The sequence below is a fragment of the Sorex araneus genome, chromosome 10 (assembly GCF_027595985.1).
Source record: "Sorex araneus isolate mSorAra2 chromosome 10, mSorAra2.pri, whole genome shotgun sequence".
Lineage (NCBI taxonomy): Eukaryota > Metazoa > Chordata > Mammalia > Eulipotyphla > Soricidae > Sorex > Sorex araneus.
The window spans coordinates 2,092,506-2,099,512 of NC_073311.1; the positions used below are offsets into that span (position 1 = coordinate 2,092,506).

A 7,007-nucleotide genomic window follows, 5' to 3' on the forward strand; every position below is an offset into this window, starting at 1 on the left:
GGGTGCTTGCCTTGCACGAAGCGTGCAGAGCGCAGAGCCAGGAGTAAGACCTGAGAGCCAAGCGTGTGGCCCAAAAACAAACACACTAATACAAACAAACAAAAACAAGAAGTACAAGTTACAGCGTAAGTAGATGGGGCCAGGTCCCTCCCTGTGTTGGGCCCTTTACTCTGGACACCGTGCATCCACACTAGACTGGGTCCTGTCCCCGATGCCTGGTCCAGATGACCATGCCCTTGCCCTGTCCCGTGCTTACTGCCTGTCTCCAGCAACCTGGTCTTGTCCCTGAGCCGGGCCATATGCAGTGCGCATGCTCATTCCGCAGCGGTCCATATGCAGTGCGCATGCTCATTCCGCAGCGGAGCCCGTCAGCATGTCTCGTGCTGGAGCTGCTCCTGTCACTGGGCTTCTAGGACCCACAACTCCCGGGCTCCCGACCATGTGAAGCCCCTGCTGTCCTGCGTCTGTCTGCTTCTATGTGAGGGGCAAAGACAGTGAGTAACCAGGGACTTCCCTTCCTCTCCTGCTAGCTCCCACCCCCCACCTCATTGCCAATTTTCACTCAAGACCTTTGCTGTGGGACTAATTAGAGGCCAGAAAGAGTATCATGGGAAAGCACTTGCCTTGCATGCAGCTGATCCTGGTTTCACCCCTGACCCCTGCCAGGAGTCATGCCTGAGTACAGAGCCAGAAGTCATGCCTGAGCACAGAGCCAGGAGTCGTTCCTGACCCCAGGAGTCAGATGTGATCCCAAAACCTAAATAAGTAAATAATAAAGAAATAAATTTTTTAAAATTAACATTCAAAAGAAAATAAAGACATTCACAATTCAACTGACCAGTTCATCAGTGCCCCGCCCTACCCCACCTACCCCCACTTTAACAAGATGACGCCATTTCCCGTCTGAAATCCTTCAAGTTCCTTCCTGATGCTTCAGGAAAGTCTAAAATAACTGCCCTGCCCCCCAGGCCTCCAGCCAGGAACCCCTTCTCCCTGCCACCTCACTTGGGTCGTCAGACCCCCCCTGTCTGGGCAGCCCGGACCTCCGCAAGAGCCCTGGAAGCAGACAGAATGGACTAGCCCTCGCCCCAGAGATTCTGACTGACTGCCTGAGCTGCGCTGGCCCTGGAGGCGCTGCCCACTGCCCACATCTCACATCAGCACATCCCTTCAACAGGTGGCTGCCCCCGCCCTCAGGAACAGTCGCACCAAGTTCTCCCCACACCCCTCTGCCCCACCCCCGCCACCCCTGCATTTCACTCTTCAGAGGCTGGAGGGCTGAGCCCTGAGATTTCTCCTTTCACCAGCATCGGGGGCAAATCTCAGGAGAAAGTTGTGGCAGTGATGATTGAACCCAAAGTCTTCCCCTCAGTGGAGGACGGAGGCCACACCTGAGGCCAAGTCCCCTCCAACAGAGGAGCTCCCCTGGGCATCTGCCCGGCCTGGATACCGCCCATTCCCTGTCTCCCCAGGAAGGCATGTGGCCAGAGGCATGTCTCAAGTATCTGAGCCTCGGAGACCAGACTGGGAGTTCCTGCAACCAGGAGCATTTGGTTGGGGTTGGTGGCTGCTACAGATTTTGGTTTTTCTTTTTTGTTTCTTTGTTGGTTGGGGGTGGGGGGAAGAGGGCCGCTGCTCCCCAGCTGAGCTGTACGGGCCTGTGCTTCAACCCCACAATGCAGTGCTGCTCAGGCCCAGCAATACTGGGGAAGGCTGGGAGGGGTGCTGGGTGGTGTCTGGTGCACGCGGGGGGTCAGAGATAAACTCAAGGTGTGACTATGCAAGGCACAGTCCAGCCCCTCAAGCTAGGTCACTAGTCCCAGGCTTCAGGCCTCTGCCCGCCTCCCGCCCCCCTCTCTCACTCTCTCCCTCTCTCTCCCTCTTGCTCTCACTCTTTCTTTCTCTTTTGCTCTCTCTCTCTCTCTCTCACTCACTCACTCTCACTCTCTTGCAGTGGGGTGCCACACCCAGCGACACCCAAAGCTGACTCAGCAGTCAGTCTTGGAGGACTTTATGGGGTGCCAGGGATTGAACCTGGGTCTACCTCGGACAATGTAAGCACCCTACCCACTGTACTATCTCTCCAGCCCCAGATTTCTCATTTTGAAGACATTTTACAAAATCATGAAAGCATCAACACCAGGTGCATAAAAGACAGAGATTGTCTGTCCTATCCCTGCCCAGGGAGCAAGGACAGAGAACAGAAGTGGCCTCTTACGAACCCCTCACACACCCAGATGCGATTATTTACACTCAGGGCTTTGTGACTTTACTGTTTCCACCAACATTGGAGTGAGCGTATAGACTGAGGAGCGGCCTTCTCACTTCTGCGTGATCAGAGTCAGACATGTGAGAGGGCCTCATCATCTTTCCCTACTCTTCTTGCTCAGGTTAGTGTTCTGGCCCCACGTTCATGCTACCAACAAGAAGGGGAGCCAGAAACAGTCTATGGTTATAATCCCTAACATATGCACTTACAGTTGTCAGCATTTTGCAGAATATTATTATGTCACATGTGCTTTGCAACAAATTAATTTTCCCATTTTCTCTTACTGGTCTCATAGTGAAGCAATTTTACTTTGCTTCCAGCCTTATTCTTCTAAACATGCTTCATCAAATTATCTTAGTCTTTTGAACTTTTTTTACTAAAATCTCATTGTAACACAACAATGGTGAGTGTGTTATCACCAAAAGGCAATGAATACTATTTTATTTATCCAACTTACTGGGCTGGTTAGAAGTTCCCAGACAATGTTCATCAATAATGCTGGTAGAGGGGCTGGAGCGATAGCACAGCGAGTAGGGCGTTTGCCTTGCACACGGCCAACCCGGGTTCGAATCCCAGCATCCCATATGGTTCCCTGATCACCGCCAGGGGTGATTCCTGAGTACATGAGCCAGGAATAACCCCTGTGCATCGCCGGGTGAGACCCAAAAAGCAAAAAAAAATAAAAATAAATAAAAAATAATAATGCTGGTAGAGGGCACCAACTGTTTTGTTTTGATATTCAATCAAAAACTTTGATATTATGTCCTTTATAAAACATATATGTATATTTATATATACATATTCAGTATTGGCAAAAGTGCTCTGTAGGATCTGATTGGTTTTCTTTTATTATTGTTAGTATTGGGTGCTGAAATTTAGGAAATTCATTGGTAATATATGATTTTTCTTCTTCTTTTTTTTTTTTTTTTTTGCTTTTTGGGTCACACCCGGCGATGCACAGGGGTTACTCCTGGCTTTGCACTCAGGAATTACTCCTGGAGGTGCTCAGGGGACCATATGGGATGCTGGGATTCGAACCCGGGTCGGCCGAGTGCAAGGCAAACGCCCTACCCGCTATGCTATCGCTCCAGCCCCCTGATTTTTCTTCTCGAATTTATTCATAAATAAATGATATCAATGCATCATTTGATGCTAACTTACACTCGCAGTCTTAATATAAATGCTCCTTAGCATAATGTATATAACCTTGCTGGGCTGCCTCGATGAATTCTTATTATTCATGGTTTTCATGAGTGACACTGACCCCTGCCTGTTTGGGGGATGCTCCGTTTCCCACGTGTTAATACCCTACAGTTTTCATCTATGCTCTGGAATCGTTTAGATAATATTGTGATTTTTTTTTAATTGGAGAAAAACTCAGCTGTGAAACCATCTGGTCCTTGGGCTTGCACATGCAATAGTCTTATGCCTTCAGCTTTTACTTGTTTATTACATGACAGATTAATTAAAATTATTTTTGTGACATACCTTCAAGCAAGAGAGATACAAAGTTATATATGATCACAGTGAGTCGGTGAAAGCCCTGTGCAGGAAAACGATCACAAAGAGGAATTCTAATCATTCTTCCTGTAGTAACTGAAGAGATGTTCCCATTTTTATTTTGTAGAAAATAAGATTAAGGGGCTGGAATGATAGCACAGTGGGTAGGGCGTTTGCTGGGATTCCCAGCATCCCATTTGGTCCCCCAGCACTGCCAGGAGTAATTCCTGAGTGTAGAGCCAGGAGTAACCCCTGTGTATCACTGGGTATGACCCAAAAAGCAAAAAAGAAAATAAGATTAAGCCACAGGAGAGCTTTTTCATGCTCTGTGCAACATAAAATTTAAAAGTAATCAACAAAAGGGGGTGGGGGTATAAAAATCCTTTAAAATAGTTAATTGTCAAGAAAAATTATGTTGGAAGTAGTTAATATGCCTACCAATTCCTAGAGATACTCTTTCTTTAAAACTGTGCTCAAATATTATCCTTTTAGAAAATACATTTGCAATTCTCAGTTCTTTCAATTCCTGAGAATTAGAGCCTTCATTCATTGCATCATCAATGACTCCCCGAATACCCCTCCCGTTTTCTATCTTGTAGGGAGCCATTTTACCTTACTGATCTTATCCTATAACCATTTGTTTATCACTAGCTAACGCCCATGCCACACCCTGCATTTCTATTGAGGGTCCCCGGCATGCATACTATACCACCTCCTCCCAGCAGGGAGGTATAAATACTGTAACTGCCATAGAATAAACGCCTTTTCTCCCTCCTCCGGGCTCTGCCTCTGTTCATTCGGCTGCGTCCCCTTCTCAGCCCCATGAAGGGTTCTCCCTGCTGAACAGGACGAGACCTCCACATCTACCTCCACACTATCTTATACTCTGAATTCTGAGTGGAACACGGAGTACACTGAATCTTATTTGTATTGTTTACAATGACACTACAACATACCCATAAAATAGACCTTATAAGTTTTTTTCTGCTCCAGTCAATCAAAGGGGAACTTTATTTGAGGCTGCAGGGCCTGGGAAGAGGCAAGCTGGGGGCACATGAGGGCATGAGGGGCCTTCCTTATTGATCTTCCTCTTGGGTCAAAAATACAAAATGCTTCACGAATTTGCATATCATCCTTGCTCAAGGCCTTGCTAATCTTCTCAATATCATTCCAATTTTGATGTATGTGCTACCGAAGGGAGCACAGTACTTCTAATTTAGGAACTACAAAGTCAGGGTAAGGGAGTTAATGAAATCTTTTTTTTAAGCTTCTAAAAAGAAACATTTAATGAGTACAATAAGTTATTTTTGCATGCTAGTATAAATTTAGTAAAAATTAAAAGATCACCAGTAAAGTATAAATCATATCTAGTTGTTTTAAGTTTAATTAACTTTAAAAATAGAGGATGACACTCTTTTCTCCATAAGCAGGAAACAACTGCTTCTGTAACCAGAGCCAGGACTACGATCCTATAGCCAGAATCCAAGGCCACGGGGCCCCAGGGCACCCAAGGGGCTGAGAGAGTGGGGTGCAGGGGGCACCATGGCTGGCAATGTGTGAACTTCTCTTCATGAATTTCTCTGCTAAGCTCCTCTACTTCCATAATTCCAGCCTAGTTAATATTCCTTCTTCTCATTTTCTTTAATTTTATTTTGCTTGGCTTGATCTGGGTTTTTGCTCTGGGTTTAGACCACACCAGATACTCAGGGCTTACTCCTGGCTCTGCACTCAGGCCTCACTCTAGTGGGTCTCGGGACCAGATGGGGCACTGGGGATGGAACCCATATCAGCCATGTGCAAATCAGGTTTCCTGCCCTCTGCACTATCGCTCCAGCCACCTTCTAGGACTCTTAGTCAAGCAGCCAGGGCAACCACCTTCTCCTTTAATCCATCTCTTGAAACTTACACCAGAGTCTTGTTGATCTCTTGGTGGTGGTAATGGTGGTGGTGGTGGTGGTGGTGGTGGTGGTGTGTGTGTGTGTGTGTGTGTGTGTGTGTGTGTGTGTGTGTTTGGTCATGTATGCTTGCGTATGCATTCGTGTGCATGTGCGCATAAGCATGTCTGCCTGTGCACCTGTGTATGTGCATATGTGCATCTCTGGGGACTTCAGTTCAGAGATGGTCAACTCTACTGCTCCATAAGGCCCCTGACATGAAGGCTCTCCTGGCCTCTGCTTGGCAATCCTCTGTGCAGGCTCCACAGAAGTCAGCACTGAGATTCCAGACCTAGAGTGACCACGGTGATGAGAGAGAAGTGATGGTCCCATCTGCCCGCCGTGGCCATCCGGGTTCAACACCCATCACTCACTGTGGCAGGGGTAATGGGACCAGCCAAAGACTGTCCCCACTTCCTGAGGAGACCCTCAGCAACAGAGAATACGGCGCGGAAGTGAGCACCACTCCCCAAAGAGAGGAGAGCTGGCACTAGGTCAAGCCGGCTGAGAGGTACGTCCAGTACATCCTGCCACATCCACTCTGATCCCGACCTGTTTCCCCCATGAGGCAGCTGGAGCTTCAAGGACTTTTCCAAAGACTCGTCAGTGAAACACCAGTTCCCTGTGAGCACAGCAGCCACGGCAGACACAGACTCCACATGCAGTTCCTCTGCCACGAGCGTCTTTCGCAGCCTTGGTATCCCGGGACCTGAGTGCCCGGGACTGGCTTCCAGGACACAGTTTCACCATTTATTAAGTGACAAGTTCGATTATGAAACAAGCCTCAAGATCTTCACGTGGTTCCTCCCCGCCCCAACAAGACCCCGAGTCACTGCCCATGCCCTCTGGTACTGCCCAAGTGGCTTCAGCCGGGATCCCAGAGACTCAGAACCCAGTGGCTTGTGGCAGAAATGCGTCTGGACTTCACACCCTGGGCCACCCCAGGTAGGAAACAGTGCTGTCCCTCCGCCGGTCCCCAGGTGGCTCAGTGGCTGCCATTTTCCAGAGGCCAATGGACAACCAGGTATGGGCCTGCAGTGGCGAGACACGCGGGGCCTCACAGGAATGGGTTGGAGCCGGCCCTTTCCTTCCCCACCCCAACGAGGCCCTGAGTTGCCACCCACAAATGCCCCTTTGGCTACTGATCAAGCTGCTTAATGGACATGATCCCAGAGACTCAGAAACAAATCTCAGAAACCAGCAGCTTTGGGCAGAAATTCCTACCAATTAAATTATTAAAATTTTAGAATTCCAAAATCATAGGGCTGCTATTGCGGCCATGCAACATTATATGCTATTCATAA

General features: G+C 48.3%; 1 non-coding gene across 1 annotated transcript; it reads right to left on the bottom strand.

The window, feature by feature from the left end:
- Window positions 1-4,867: 4,867 nt before the first annotated feature.
- On the bottom strand, window positions 4,868-4,973 carry LOC129399186 (U6 spliceosomal RNA). The gene has a single exon (XR_008626973.1). It is a non-coding gene; the product is annotated as a U6 spliceosomal RNA (small nuclear RNA).
- Window positions 4,974-7,007: the final 2,034 nt, after the last annotated feature.